Source organism: Bufo bufo, chromosome 6 (assembly GCF_905171765.1).
Source record: "Bufo bufo chromosome 6, aBufBuf1.1, whole genome shotgun sequence".
Taxonomy (NCBI): domain Eukaryota; kingdom Metazoa; phylum Chordata; class Amphibia; order Anura; family Bufonidae; genus Bufo; species Bufo bufo.
Genome location: NC_053394.1, coordinates 348,334,456 through 348,351,583, shown reverse-complemented (window position 1 = coordinate 348,351,583; position 17,128 = coordinate 348,334,456).

Sequence of the window (17,128 nt, the reverse complement as noted above, 5' to 3'; positions counted from 1 at the left end):
ACATGACCGACAGACCAACCAGTCGAGCACCGAGTGATCAGCTCGGCGCTCAAGGCAGACTTAGGAGCAGGGAGCCACCCAGCTAGTAAAGCCGCCCTGGGAATGAGGTCAAACACACATCCTCATTCCCAAAGCTAAGCAACAGGTCTGCGGGCGATGGGGGACCGAGTGCACCTTCGGAACCCCGTGACAATATCCAAGTCTAATTCTGTCCGTAAACGTATACCTGTCACCCAGCGCCTAAATAATAGGCCTCAAATTTATATTCAGCTAAATCTGTGGCTATTGCTGTAGCTGGTCAAGTTATTTTGTGTCCGTCAAAGCACAGTTTTTGTTCTGGTTTGAAATTCAATTCCCAACCTAGCAATTTCCTAAATTAGTGGTTTCTGCTGTATCAGGCCTACTTTAAATCTATCCCTAAAAGGGTATATTAGATTCAAGGTGCTGATAGGGTCATTCTCAATAACTTCACACACACGCTACTGTGCATATCCAAGTCTAATTCTGTCCGTAAACGTATACCTGTCACCCAGCGCCTAAATAATAGGCCTCAAATTTATATTCAGCTAAATCTGTCATTACTGCTGTGCCTGTATTAGTGTAATACGGTACCTAAATAGATAGCCAGATAGTGTTAGGTGTCTGTAAAAAAAGGCCTGAATTTGAATTCAATACATTGGGCCAAATAATATTTTTCTTATTGTGGTGAACGGTAACAATGAGGAAAACATCTAGTAAGGGACGCGGACATGGTCGTGGTGGTGTTAGTGGACCCTCTGGTGCTGGGAGAGGACGTGGCCGTTCTGCCACAGCCACACGTCTTAGTGTACCAACTACCTCAGGTCCCAGTAGCCGCCAGAATTTACAGGGATATTTGGTGGGGCCCAATGCCGTTCTAAGGATAACTTCACACACACGCTACTGTGCATATCTGTAACGGTCGCGTACACACACACACAGGGGGGGAGGGAAGTGACCACTGCGCTCCACCCTTACCCCTGGCCCTGCCTACTTGCCTCGCGAGTCCTAATGACAGGGGACAACTGGACGGCAATCACTAACTTGGAATAAGTGCAGGGATGACAGACAGACAAACAACAGGACGTGAACGGACCGAGTCAGTACCAGGAAAGCTACAAAGTACAAAGGATTAAGCAAAGAATGGTCAGGAGAAGCCGGGGTCAAATACCAGGAGAGCAGAGAAGTACAAGAGGAGTCCTAAGAGAGTAGTCAGGTGGGAGCCGAGGTCACAATACCAATTCAAAGGCCTGAATTTGAATTCAATACATTGGGCCAAATAATATTTTTCTTATTGTGGTGAACGGTAACAATGAGGAAAACATCTAGTAAGGGACGCGGACATGGTCGTGGTGGTGTTAGTGGACCCTCTGGTGCTGGGAGAGGACGTGGCCGTTCTGCCACAGCCACACGTCCTAGTGTACCAACTACCTCAGGTCCCAGTAGCCGCCAGAATTTACAGGGATATTTGGTGGGGCCCAATGCTGTTCTAAGGATGGTAAGGCCTGAGCAGGTACAGGCATTAGTCAATTGGGTGGCCGACAGTGGATCCAGCACGTTCACATTATCTCCCACCCAGTCTTCTGCAGAAAGTGCACAGATGGCGCATGAAAACCAAGCCCATCAGTCTGTCACATCACCCCCATGCATACCAGGGAAACTGTCTGAGCCTCAAGTTATGCAGCAGTCTCTTATGCTGTTTGAAGACTCTGCTGGCAGGGTTTCCCAAGGGCATCCACCTAGCCCAGTGATGGCGAACCTATGGCACGGGTGCCAGAGGCGGCACTCAGAGCCCTCTATGTGGGCACCCACGCCCTGGAAAAGGTCTATGGCATAGCAATATGCTTTAGACTTTTCCTGCCATTCATCATCCCCAGGACACACTATAAACAGCACAGGCAGCGCATTAAATGTAGGCTATTAATCTATTATAGATAAATGATAAAGGGCATGAAAGATATATTATATTGGTATTTAGGTTAAATTGCCGTGTCGGCACTTTGCGATAAATAAGTGGGTATTTGGTTGCAGTTTTGGGCACTCGGTCTCTAAAAGGTTCACCATCACTGACCAAGCCCTTCCCCAGCGGTGGAAGACATAGAATGCACTAACGCACAACCACTTATGTTTCCTGATGATGAGGACATGGGAATACCACCTCAGCACGTCTCTGATGATGACGAAACACAGGTGCCAACTGCCGCGTCTTTCTGCAGTGTGCAGACTGAACAGGAGGTCAAGGATGAAGACGATGCAGGGGACGATGAGGTCCTAGACCCCACATGGAATGAAGGTCGTGCCACTGACTTTCACAGTTCGGAGGAAGAGGCAGTGGTGAGACCGAGCCAACAGCGTAGCAAAAGACAAAGAGGGAGCAGTGGGCAAAAGCAGAACACCCGCCGCCAAGAGACTCCGCCTGCTACTGACCGCCGCCATCTGGGACCGAGCACCCCAAAGGCAGCTTCAAGGAGTTCCCTGACATGGCACTTCTTCAAACAATGTGCTGACGACAAGACCCGAGTGGTTTGCACGCTGTGCCATCAGAGCCTGAAGCGAGGCATTAATGTTCTGAACCTTAGCACAACCTGCATGACCAGGCACCTGCATGCAAAGCATGAACTGCAGTGGAGTAAACACCTTAAAAACAAGGAACTCACTCAGGCTCCCCCTGCTACCTCTTCTGCTGCTGCCGCCTCGGCCTCTTCCTCCGCCTCTGGAGGAACGTTGGCACCTGCCGCCCAGCAAACATGGGATGTACCACCAACACCACCACCTGCGTCACCAAGCATCTCAACCATGTCACACGGCAGCGTTCAGCTCTCCATCTCACAAACATTTGAGAGAAAGCGTAAATTCCCACCTAGCCACCCTCGATCCCTGGCCCTGAATGCCAGCATTTCTAAACTACTGGCCTATGAAATGCTGTCATTTAGGCTGGTGGACACAGACAGCTTCAAACAGCTCATGTCGCTTGCTGTCCCACAGTATGTTGTTCCCAGCCGGCACTACTTCTCCAAGAGAGCCGTGCCTTCCCTGCACAACCAAGTATCCGATAAAATCAAGTGTGCACTGCGCAACGCCATCTGTGGCAAGGTCTACCTAACCACAGATACGTGGACCAGTAACCACGGCCAGGGACGCTATATCTCCCTAACTGCACACTGGGCCCCAGGCGGAGAGCTGTTTGGCGCACGTCCTTCCGCCGCCAAGGATCGCAGAGCAACATTCTTTGCCTCCTGTCTCCTCCTCCTCCTACTCAGCTTCCTCCTCCTCTTCTTCCACCTGCTCATCCAGTCAGCCACACACCTTCACCACCAACTTCAGCACAGCCCGGGGTAAACGTCAGCAGGCCATTCTGAAACTCATATGTTTGGGGGACAGGCCCCGCACCGCACAGGAGTTGTGGCGGGGTATAGAACAACAGACCGACGAGTGGTTGCTGCCGGTGAGCCTCAAGCCCGGCCTGGTGGTGTGCGATAATGGGCGAAATCTCGTTGCAGCTCTGGGACTAGCCGGTTTGACGCACATCCCTTGCCTGGCGCATGTGCTGAATTTGGTGGTGCAGAAGTTCATTCACAACTACCCCGACATGTCAGAGCTGCTGCATAAAGTGCGGGCCGTCTGTTCGCGCTTCCGGCGTTCACATCCTGCCGCTGCTCGCCTGTCTGCGCTACAGCGTAACTTCGGCCTTCCCGCTCACCGCCTCATATGCGACCTGCCCACCAGGTGGAACTCCACCTTGCACATGCTGGACAGACTGTGCGAGCAGCAGCAGGCCATAGTGGAGTTTCAGCTGCAGCACGCACGGGTCAGTCGCACTGCGGAACAGCACCACTTCACCACCAATGACTGGGCCTCCATGCGAGACCTGTGTGCCCTGTTGCGCTGTTTCGAGTACTCCACCAACATGGCCAGTGGCGATGACGCCATTATCAGCGTTACAATACCACTTCTATGTCTCCTTGAGAAAACACTTAGGGCGATGATGGAAGAGGAGGTGGCCCAGGAGGAGGAGGAGGAGGAGGAGGAAGAGGGGTCATTTTTAGCACTTTCAGGCCAGTCTCTTCGAAGTGACTCAGAGGGAGGTTTTTTGCAACAGCAGAGGCCAGGTACAAATGTGGCCAGACAGGGCCCACTACTGGAGGACGAGGAGGACGAGGATGAGAAGGAGGTGGAGGAGGATGAGGATAAAGCATGTTTACAGCGGGGTGGCACCCAACGCAGCTCGGGCCCATCACTGGTGCGTGGCTGGGGGGAAACGCAGGACGATGGCGATACGCCTCCCACAGAGGACAGCTTGTCCTTACCTCTGGGCAGCGTGGCACACATGAGCGACTACATGCTGCAGTGCCTGCGCAACGACAGCAGAGTTGCCCACATTTTAACGTGTGTGGACTACTGGGTTGCCACCCTGCTGGATCCCCGGTACAAAGACAATGTGCCCACCTTACTTCCTGCACTGGAGAGTGATAGGAAGATGCGCGAGCACAAGCGCACGTTGGTAGACGCGCTACTGAGAGCATTCCCAAATGTCACAGGGGAACAAGTGGAAGCCCAAGTCGAAGGCAGAGGAGGAGCAAGAGGTCGCAACGCAGCTGTGTCACGGCCAGCTCCTCTGAGGGCAGGGTTAGCATGGCAGAGATGTGGAAAAGTTTTGTCACCACGCCACAGCTAACTGCACCACCACCTGATACGGAACGTGTTAGCAGGAGGCAACATTTCACTAACATGGTGGAACAGTACCTGTGCACACCCCTCCACGTACTGACTGATGGTTCGGACCCATTCAACTTCTGGGTCTTCAAATTGTCCACGTGGCCAGAGCTAGCCTTTTATGCCTTGGAGGTGCTGGCCTGCCCGGCGGCCAGCGTTTTGTCTGAACGTGTATTCAGCACGGCAGGGGGCGTCATTACAGACAAACGCAGCCGCCTGTCTACAGCCAATGTGGACAAGCTGACGTTTATAAAAATGAACCAGGCATGGATCCCACAGGACCTGTCCATCCCTTGTGCAGATTAGACATTAACTACCTCCCCTTAACCATATATTATTGTACTCCAGGGCACTTCCTCAGTCAATCCTATTTTTATTTTCATTTTACCATTATATTGCGGGGCAACCCAAAGTTGAATGAACCTCTCCTCTGTCTGGGTGCCGGGGCCTAAAAATATCTGACAGTCAGGGCCGTCTTTAATATTGATTGGACCCTGGGCAAAAATTTACTTGGGCCCCTGGATCCCGCCTTCCCACACATTAGCAGGCAATCATGCCCTCCACCACAACACACACACAAAAAATCCACACACCTGGTAGAGTACAGTGAATGACTGTAAATACTTCCAGTTCTGAAGACTCCAGCGGCTCAGGATCAGTGCTCTGGGCAGCTGGGCTCAGGCTGGAAGTGGGCACCGCTCTGCAGGAAGGAAACCAGGGCTGGGCTCACCCTAGTGTTACAGTGCACCCCAGAGTATGCAGTATAGCACCCTATAGTATACAGCACCACACAGTATGCAGTTTAGCACCCCACACTATACAGTACCCCACAGTATATAGTAGAGCAGTATAGCAGCCCACAGTATACAGCACCTCACAGTATACAACACCTCACTGTATACAGCACCCCAAACTATACACGATACAGCCCCCCACACTATACAGTACAGCAGTATAGCACTCCACACTATACCGCACCCACAGTATACAGACCCCCACAGTATACAGTACAGCAGTATAGCCCCCCACACTATACAGGCCCCCACACTATACAGTACAGCAGTATAGCACTCCACACTATACCGCACCCACAGTATACAGACCCCCACAGTATACAGTACAGCAGTATAGCCCCCCACACTATACAGGCCCCCACACTATACAGTACAGCAGTATAGCACTCCACACTATACCGCACCCACAGTATACAGACCCCCACAGTATACAGTACAGCAGTATAGCCCCCCACACTATACAGGCCCCCACACTATACAGCCCCCCCCACAGTATACAGGCCCCCCCACAGTATACAGCCCCCCCCACAGTATACAGCCCACCCCACAGTATACAGCCCACCCCACAGTATACAGCCCCCCCCCCACAGTATACAGGCCCCCACAGTATACAGGCCCCCACACAGTATACAGCCCACCACACAGTATACAGCCCACCACACAGTATACAGCCCCCTACACAGTATACAGGCCCCCCACAGTATACAGCCCACCACACAGTATACAGCCCACCACACAGTATACAGGCCCCCACACAGTATACAGCCCACCACACAGTATACAGCCCACCACACAGTATACAGCCCCCCCAGTATACAGTCACACACAGTATACAGACCCCCACATTATACAGGCCCCCACACAGTATACAGCCCCCACAGTATACAGCCCACCACACAGTATACAGGCCCCCACACAGTATACAGCCCACCACACAGTATACAGCCCCCCCCACAGTATACAGGCCCCCACACAGTATACAGCCCACCACACAGTATACAGCCCACCACACAGTATACAGCCCCCACAGTATACAGGCCCCCACACAGTATACAGCCCACCACACAGTATACAGCCCCCCCCCCCCACAGTATACAGGCCCCCACACAGTATACAGCCCACCACACAGTATACAGCCCCCCCCCACAGTATACAGGCCCCCACACAGTATACAGCCCACCACACAGTATACAGCCCCCCCCCACAGTATACAGGCCCCCACACAGTATACAGCCCACCACACAGTATACAGCCCACCACACAATATACAGGCCCCCCACACAGTATACAGCCTACCACTATACAGTAGTTTACAGTATATTAACATAACAACCCCTGTCACCTTTTTCTGATGTAATGTTCACACAAAAAAGCTCCACAGAACACTCCTGGTAGGACCTGTGATGACCTCATAGCCATGTGACCAGTAATTGCTAGGTTACTGGTCACATGGTGATGATGTCATTAAGGTCCTGATGACAACTTTAACACAGTACGATCATGATGCCTGGACTCAGTGCCGGCAGGCGGGCACGGCAGCACCCCTGTGTAGCTGACAGCTTGACACCCGGGGCAGTAGCTTGCAGGGCTCAAGAGGCAGCTGCCTTGGGCCCCCCAGGAGCAACTGGGCCCGGGGCAGCTGCCCCTTTTGCCCCTTGGTAAAGATGGCCCTGCTGACAGTGGCCTGTTCCAGTGGTGGGTGACATGAAGCCTGATTCTCTGCTATGACATGAAGACTGATTCTCTGCTGAGTCGCTGACATGAAGCCTGAATCTCTGTTATGGGACCTCTCTCCTCTGTCTGGGTGCCGGGCCTAAATTATATGACAATGGACTGTTCCAATGTTGGGTGACGTGAAGCATGATTCTCTGCTATGACATGAAGACTGATTCTCTGCTGACATGAAGCCAGATTCTCTGCTATGGGACCTCTCTCCTCTGCCTGGGTGCCTGGGCCTAAATATCTGACAATGGACTGTTCCAGTGGTGGGTGATGTGAAGCATGATTCTCTGCTATGACATGAAGACTGATTCTCTGCTGACATGAAGCCAGATTCTCTGCTATGGGACCTCTCTCCTCTGCCTGGGTGCCTGGGCCTAAATATCTGACAATGGACTGTTCCAGTGGTGGGTGACGTGAAGCATGATTCTCTGCTATAACATGAAGACTGATTCTCTGCTGACATGAAGCCAGATTCTATGTTATGGGACCTCTCTCCTCTGTCTGGGTGCCGGGGCCAAATTATATGACAATGGACTGTTCCAATGTTGGGTGACGTGAAGCATGATTCTCTGCTATGACATGAAGACTGATTCTCTGCTGACATGAAGCCTGAATCTCTGTTATGGGACCTCTCTCCTCTGTCTGGGTGCCGGGGCCTAAATATATGACAATGGACTGTTCCAGTGGTGGGTGACGTGAAGCCTGATTCTCTGCTATGACATGAAGACTGATTCTCTGCTGACATGAAGCCAGATTCTCTGCTATGGGACCTCTCTCCAATTGATATTGGTTAATTTTTTTAAATTTTTTTAATTTTAATTCATTTAATTCATTTTGCTGCCTTTTGCAGCACTCTAACCCTTTCCTGGGCTGTTTTACAGCCTTTTTAGTGCCGAAAAGTTTGGGTCCCCATTGACTTCAATGGGGTTCGGGTTCGGGACGAAGTTCGGGTCGGGATCCCAAACCCGAACATTTCCGGGAAGTTCGGCCGAACTTCTCGAACCCGAACATCCAGGTGTTCGCTCAACTCTAATCTCCAGCCTTGTGCTCGTCAACATTCTCACCTGAGTTAACAAGACGATTACTGAAATGATCTCAGCAGGTCCTTTAATGACAGCAATGAAATGCAGTGGAAAGTTTTTTTTTGGGATTAAGTTAATTTTCATGGCAAAGAAGGACTATGCAATTCATCTGATCACTCTTCATAACATTCTGGAGTATATGCAAATTGCTATTATAAAAACCTAAGCAGCAACTTTTCCAATTTCCAATATTTATGTAATTCTCAAAACTTTTGGCCACGACTGTAGTTCCAAATAAATCACAGTGCTATTCCTCCCCGATAGCAACATATGGATAGCAGCAATAATGGGGTTTGTGGTGCTCCTTCCTTCTCTCTTTCTCTCTGCAGAATCTAAGGCTGGCAATAAGTCTCTTGCAAACTTGTCTGTAATTCAGGCTGAGGGGTACAGGATTAAGACACAGCTGGCCAAAACCATGTGAGAATCAGCACAATACCTTGCTGACTGACTCCAGTCCTTGGCCTTGCAAATTCTGGACATTCTAGTTCTTCCTTTTCTCTCTAAAGCACTTTAGTGTAGCAATTAGTGATGAGTGAAGTTTTGAAAAATTTTATTTGGTCGATTCGCCAAACTTCACCAAGAAATTCGATTTGTTATGAATTCATTTGTCACAAGTCGCCATAAATCAGATATACCCAGCGATGGGTGCTGGCTGTATCATACAGCAGACACCCGGCCGCAATTACGAGGAATAGCGATTAGGGTGAATAGGACAAGGGATGAAAAGATCCCAGGTTCTAGCCCCCTAAGGGGGTTAAAAGTTGTCATTGCAAAAGTAAAAAAAAAATAATAAAAGTTTAAATCACCCCCCTTTCCCAATTTTACATCTAAAAATATAAAAACTAAAAAACATTAGGTATCGCGTCGTTTGAAAATGTCTGAACTATTAAAATATTTATTAAAATTTCCTGTGTGCCGATCATCGTCATGGAAAAAAATTAAAAACACATTTGCAATTTTTTTTGTCAGTCCCCCCCAATAATTTAAATAACAGTGATCAAAATGGGCCCCGTACTATATGAACAAACAAACAATGAAGAACTCAAGAACCCAAAAACGGACTGAGAATAAATATAAACATGTACATATTAAAATTGTAAATGTCTCTGTTCTGTCAAATGGAAAACTACTGAAAGAACAGAAATGATTTTTTAACACTGTAGACATGAATCCCTTTAAAGGGTTTCTACCATCAGAATTTCTGTTATGTAGCTAACTGACATTAGCGATGTGCTAATGTCAGCAGTACATAACAGTGTGTTTTTTTACATTTGTCCCTGTAGCCGTTTTGCTAAAATACCCACTTTTACAATATGCTAATGAGCCTCTAGGTGCTATGTAGATAGAGGCTCCGTCTACTCACCCTTTATCCCGCCCAGGTCCTCCGTTCTGCTCGCCCCGCTCCTCTTGATTGATGTCCAAGTTCCATGCATCGTTGAGGAAATCCCGCGCCTGTGCCGTTCACTTCTGTATTCGGCGCAGGCGCAGTGAGTGAAGGCCGCGCTCCTGGTGCTGGCTTCCTCACTGTGACGTAGTCGGCGCAGGCGCAGTGAGGAAGCCGGCTCACAGTGAAATGATAGAGACCGCGAGGGATGAGGCTTTTTATAGGACTGTGGCATCACAGGGGATGTCTATCTGCTGATTGGCTAGCTGCATGGCATTATGGGTCATATTGCGTTCCCGGGCTTCTTACTTTTAATTGTAACATGTGCAGCAGCCATTTTAGAAAAATCAATTTGTTACCACGAAGCGTGAGGAAAGTTGCTTTGCGGTGAATCGCATTTTTCCTAAACTTTGTATTGAGTTCTGCTTCAGATGCTTCGACTTGCTCTACACTAGTAGCAATGGCTTTCTTGCTGTAAATGTCCCAGATATCATGGTTCACTGGGACTCAGGCCTAGTTTTCTGAGGCGTGAGCATATGTAGCTTCTCTCTCTTCCTCAGTTAGCGCACAACACACACTGAACTAGGGATGGACCTAAATCCATCTCCAAGAATCCTAAAAAGGGGCTGAGCCAGGATAGTTAACCCTAATCTATCCATACAGAACTATCGTGTGTACAATACAATAAATCTGAGCATTACATTAAACCAATCAACATGACAACAAAGCCTTTTGCGTTTATCCTGTTCTGGGGTACTGCACATACACCTGTATAGGTGTCCTATTAGGAAAATAAGGTGTTGTGAAGAGGCCTCAGTGATAATAATATTACAGCTGCATACTACATTGCTTTTGGTACAGTGTGTAAGAAATACAAAGGCCGCAATTTCAGAATTTTCCTCAAACAGCAGGTGGGTAGATAATCCTGTCACAATGTCTCTTCTCTGATGACTGGGATTATGTTTCCTACAAATTTGGATAATTGTTCCAATCTCCACAATGATGTGTTAATAGGAGGGTGTGATCTCCACACCCTGGAGATGTTTCATTAAAACATTCTTTAAACACAACACATAAAGCTAAATGGCCTGTGTGTGACAATGGGCTCATTATTAACCTGCTCTGGTCACAGGAAACATTATGTAATATTAGTACACTAATGCAATTCCCTTATGTGGTTAAAAGGTTTTTCTGAGAGTGCAACTGCAGTACCCCAGTACAAGAGGAATCTGCAAATGTTTTGTTCTTTATGTAATATTATGTACTGTAATATTTTATAAAGTTTTACCATCCTATGTATTGTACCCAGCGTAGCTGTGCATGGTGTAAGTATGGGCGGGGTTAATGATGGGCTGGGTCTACTGCTAGCTCTAGAGTGTTCTAGTGAGTCTGAGGGAGAGCTTGAAGATAGAGGAAGTGAACACCATGTGCTCCTCTCTTCCGGTCAAAAACTTCAAATTGCAAAGACAGTAGATTCATAGAAAGAAAAAAGAGCAGAGATTAGAAAATCTGCATGGTCGAGTGTGGCGTCAGAAAAGTAACCTGTGATTATACCGTAGTTATTCAGACTTTGCTGCTGTGGAGGGATAACAAGTTAAGACACCCTACACACTTGGACATGATTTGGCCAGTCATAGTCTAATGGACCTGCACACCACAGTGCAAATTGAAGACATTATTGCAAGAATACAGTCAACAGCCATTGATTCTACTGAGAGAGACTTTAGCATGATAGTATATAAAGAGGGCCATAACTTCTAGCATTGTCAAAAGCCATATCTAACTATCTGGAAAAGGAGTTGTTGTTGGATGTACTACAACTCCCATTTAGCACTACAGTAAAGAGAGACATTTATTCTGTTTAAAGCTGGCCTGGTTTACTGACTCCTACATCACCAATCCCTGACCAATGACCTACATGCCTTGCCTTTAACCCAAATGAACACTTAATATCAAGGGCACCCCCAAACTACCATCAGGCAGAAACCCCAGTGACAAAGAGTGCCCTGAGGGAAGAAATGCTACACCCTCCTCTCACTGCTCTGGCCCTAGGGAGCAACAGCTTGAGGGAAACCACTCTGATACATCCTATAGTGAGAGCCACTACCATTCCCATCCTTTGATCTGGCTCCTCAAGGGCTCGCTGCACAATATTGATGACCTATCCTCAGGATATGCAGTGGAAAAACGTGTCCCAGATTTATGTGGCAAAATCTGCAGGAGTTAGATGCGGGTTTGTTGCAGAATTCACTGTGGATATGCAGCAGATTTCACCCTATACATTGCAAAAATCCACTGTGGAAATCTTCAGCATAAATTGACATACTGTGGATTTAAAATCCACAACACAGGTCAATTTCTGAGCGGATTCCACACTGTGGATTTTCTGCCCACAATTCTGCGGTGGAAAATATGTAGCACATCTGTCCTGTGTCAACATACCTTTAAACTGTGTAGAAATACACACCATTGACAAGGGTGATGGTAACACCTGAATTACTGGAGGGTGGGGCTACACGGCAGACATGGACGCAACAAGTGTCACACAACCAAGGATCGCAGTGTAGTAGGGCAACTATAGAAATGAATGGGGCAACAGTGTGACTTGCATGTGTGCTGCCATGACCCCAGAATTGCAAAAAATCCAGCAGGGTATGTTTTTTTTGTGATTCTGGGGTTGCGGTTGTGGCAAACATGCAAGTCATGCTATGACCCCATTAATTTGTATGGCTGCCCTGTTACACTGCGATCCTTGGTCACACGACACAATTAGGCTGGACACTCCCTGACTGCAGGGCAGGTTTGAAAAATAGTTAATTTTAGTAATTTCAGGGCCCATACCAGTCAGGACTATAAAGAGTTTACTTTGCCAAAAGGCCGGTCTGCAGTCAATTGGGGCTTAGGAGTAAGCCCTCCCTCTCCTTTTAGGGTTATAACAGCGGCATGCAGATTCAATGATACGAGGGGCCAAGTCGTTCCTGAATTCTGTAGGGTGTCTTAACTTGTTACCTATCAACAGCAGCAGGGTTTAGACAACTTTACATAGGTTTAAATCACAGAAAAAATGCACCAAACGGATATGCCACTGACTATACTGGCTAGTCATAAATGCAGATATTAAAAGCTGAGACTTTTGCCAATATATTCCTGTCAGGAAAATATCGGAGCCCATCATGCAGCACGTCACGGTCACTCAGCATGGCAAAGGGTCCTACAACTACGCTAACTATGGTGTGAACAAGGTCTGAAGGTGATGTAATCCAGCTCACAGCCAGGCTTCCACACAACCGCCTAGCAGGACAACCAGTGCAATGTGAACAAAGCCAGACTGTAAGCCACACCCATATCAGACCGTGTGATGGAGGTTACCAGGTGCAAAAGAGTGTTTGAATGCCAGGTAAAGGCACATACACTACATATAAAACAAGACACAAACACAGAAATATAGTGACAATTCTGGAGGAGCTGCTCAACCCCTAACACTGTAGCGTGTTTTTCATTGGGGGAGCAGTCCCACCGCATGTGGACTGCAGCAAACGACTATCCCCAGCAAAAAATGCATACGGTGGAGGATGTCGGCGCGGTCCACATGCACCACAAAGGCATCCTACACAAAACGGAGCATTATGCAGATGAAAATATAATCATATAAATCACAGAAAAAATGCACCAAACGGATATGCCACTGACTATACTGGCTAGTCATAAATGCAGATATTAAAAGCTGAGACTTTCGCCAATATATTCCTGTCAGGAAAATATCGGAGCCCATCATGCACCCTTTGCCATGCTGAGTGACCGTGACGTGGTGCATGAAGGGCTCCGATATTTTCCTGACAGGAATATATTGTCGACAGTCTCAGCTTTTAATATCTGCAACCCTCTTCTCCCACTCTTCACACACTGATAGCAACACCGCAGGAGAAATGCTAGCACAGGCTTCCAGTATCCGTAGTTTCAGGTGCTGCACATCTCGTATCTTCACAGCATAGATGATTGCCTTCAGATGATACGAGATGTGCAGCACCTGAAACTACGGATACTGGAAGCCTGTGCTAGCATTTCTCCTGCGGTGTTGCTATCAGTGTGTGAAGAGTGGGAGAAGAGGGTTGCATTGACAATCCAACACAATGGGCAGCACATTGAACACATTTTATAAGTGGTCAGAAACTTGTAAATAACTCATGAAAGAATTAAGTTACGTTAAAACCAAGCACAGCATTGTTTTTCTTGTGAAATTCCCGATAAGTTTGATGTGTCACATGACCCTCCTCCTATTGAAAAAACAAAAGTTGGATTCAAAATGACCGACTTCAAAATGGCCGCCATGGTCACCACCCATCTTGAAAAGTTTCCCCCCTCACATATACTAATGTGCCACAAACAGGAAGTTAATATCACCAACCATTCCCATTTTTTTAAGGTGTATCCATATAAATGGCCCACCCTGTAGTTTAACAAGACGCTGAAGCGTATGTTAAAAAAAGAGAGGGATGGTCCTAATTGGGACTGCCTGCTACCCTGCCTCATGTTTTCTATAAGAGAGGTCCGTGAGTTAGTTTATGGACGTCACCCAAGGGGTCTGTTAGATATTGCCAAAGAGACATGGGAGGCAAAGTGTTATGGAGCATGTGGCTCAGAAGCAAGATCATATAACCACAGCTATGCCTATTGTCAAAGAGCATCTTCAGGATGGATGGCTCAAAGCAGAGTTTATAATCGATCTGCCAAGGTGAGGAATTTTAATCCAGGGCACAGAGTCCTTACCCACGGTAAAAGTGGCCACGTCCGTAAAAGTCCGTGCCCACGGTGAAAAGTAAGTTCTTGGCAAAGTGTCAGGGCCCCTACGAGATTGTAGGAGTGAAATACAAAGTGCACTAGCCAGCTAGAAGAAAGCCTTTTCGGATTTATCATGTTAACCTGATCAAGCCCTGGAAAGACAGGAAATTATTGGTGACTGTGAATGCCATTTACCACAACCAGTTCCTCCTGTCAAAATAGGGGAATCACTGTCAGTACACCGGCAACAGGAGGTAAAGGAGTTCCTTCTGAGAAACAGAAGTACATTTTCAGATCTACTAGGCCAGGGGTCTGCAACCTTTAAGAAATAAAGAGCCACTTGGACCCGTTTCCGAAAAGAAAAAAAAACTGGGAGCCGCAAAACCATTATAAAACAAATCTAACACTGCATATATTGTTTCTTACCTTAATCATTAAGGCTTAATGCTATATACAGGATCGTGCAGTTAGCTGTCAATCTGAAGAAAAAAAGGACTTTTTCACTTAATGTGCAAAAATATTTTACATTGTTAATAGCTAACTAAAATATTTAATTTACCTGGTTAATGGGATTTTTGCTCCTGAACCTCAGTGCACAGTGTCTGCACATCAGGGCTGTAAGACGTCACCTTCATTTTCACACAGGCTTGCAAGCTGTCACCTGTGAGGCGTGATCGATGTTTGTTTTTAATATAGTTCATGTTGGAGAAGACCTGCTCACATACATATGTGGAGCCGAAGATCGACAGCACTCCAAATGCATACTTTTTCATGTTTATATAAGTGTTGGGGATGGCATTCCATGTTTCGAATACAAGTTTGTCCTGTTTGGGAAGGTTTTCAATATCAGTCCATTTATAATTCTGGGCCAGAATGGCCTTCTGACGGGCAACATCCTCAAGAGTAGCGGTCAAGCATTTGAACTTGGACACCCATAGATCTTTGTCGGCTATATCGGCCAATTCCATCTCAAGATCAGGTTGACTTACACCTGCAAATGCAGTCATATTCAATAGGGATGGATCGATCTCCAGGGGAGTGACAGGGAAGGATAATGTGGTTTTTTCCTCTCTGAACTCACAGAATCGTTTCCCAAATGAACTCTGCATTGCGGTGATTGCAGACTTGAAATATTCCAAATTGATTGTATCATGACTTTGTTTGAACTCTCTCAAAGAGGGAAAGTGAGACAGTGTGCCTCTCTGTAAATCTTTGACAAACACTGTCAACTTGCGCTCGAATGCCAAAACCTCCTCCAGCATATGCAGGGCTGTGCCTCCTTTCCCCTGAAGGGTTGTATTTAGCGTGTTTAGATGTGCTGTCATGTCTACCATAAAATGTAATTTTTCCAGCCACTCTGGCTGTTCCAGCTCAGCAAAGGTGAGCTCTTTGCTGGCCAGGAAGGTTTTTACTTCTTCCAAACATGTGACAAAGCGTTTTAGCACCTCGCCTCTGGACAGCCACCGGACCTTGTTGTGGAGCAGGAGGTCAGAATATTTGCTTTCCACCTCATCCAATAACAAACGGAACTGACGGTGGTTTAAACCCTTTGCCATTATCTTATTAACAATCTGAATGACCACATCCATCACTTTTGTGCATTCCGGCGGAAATGTTTGAGCACACAATGCCTCTTGGTGCAGGATGCAATGAAATGACAGCAGCGTTCTACCCACAGCCTTCTGCAGTAAAGCCACAAAGCCCTTCTGTGCTCCTCTCATGCTCGGTGCCCCATCAGTAGCTACTGAGACCAGGTGGTTGGTGTTTATTTTTTTAGCAGTTAAAAAGTCCAGGACAGCCTTACAGATATCCTCACCCCTTGTTTGGTCTTTTAGTGGTATCAGCTCAATCAGTTCTTCCTGTGGCCCAAAAGAGTTCACATATCGGCAGAACAGCGCTATTTGTTCAATATCACCGATATCTTTGGACTCATCACAGGCAATGGAGTACGCCACAGCTGAATTAATGTCTTGAATTTGCTGTTTGCTAATGTTTTCTGCCATTTTTAGGGTTCTGTCTTTGACAGTCTTCGCAGAGAGTGGCATGTCTTTGATTTTCTGCACAATTTCATTTTTGTTTTTGACGTCCATGTATAGATGTTCCGAAATCTTAATGAATGCTTCTTTTATATACTCTCCATCGGTGAAGGGCTTCCCGTGCTTGACTATTTCCTGAGCGGCCACAAAACTAGCATATGTTGTGGTATTTGCAGATTTCACCCACTTCTTGAAATTATTTTTGCTCATATTAACCTTCCTGATAAGTTCTGCAACAGCTTTTCGTCTCTCATCTCCATCTGGATATTTTTCAGCAAAGGCTGTGTGTTTATTCTGGAAATGTCTTGCAACATTGGACTTTTTGTGGTTTGCTAATTTCTCACCACATATTAAGCATACTGGTAAACCAGTCTCGTCAGTAGAGAATGCAAATGATTCTGTCCACGTATCATTAAACACTCTGTTTTCATCAGAAATTTTTCTCTTCTTGCCTTTATCCATGGCTGGCCTACCAGGGGGTTGAAAACAGCAACGTAAGTAGAAATCACAGGGCCCCATACCAATTTGCTATGCCCACTTCCCCTTTCTTTACCTGCAACCTGTGTGAAAATTGTTCGGCATTTCTGCCGCAATACCACT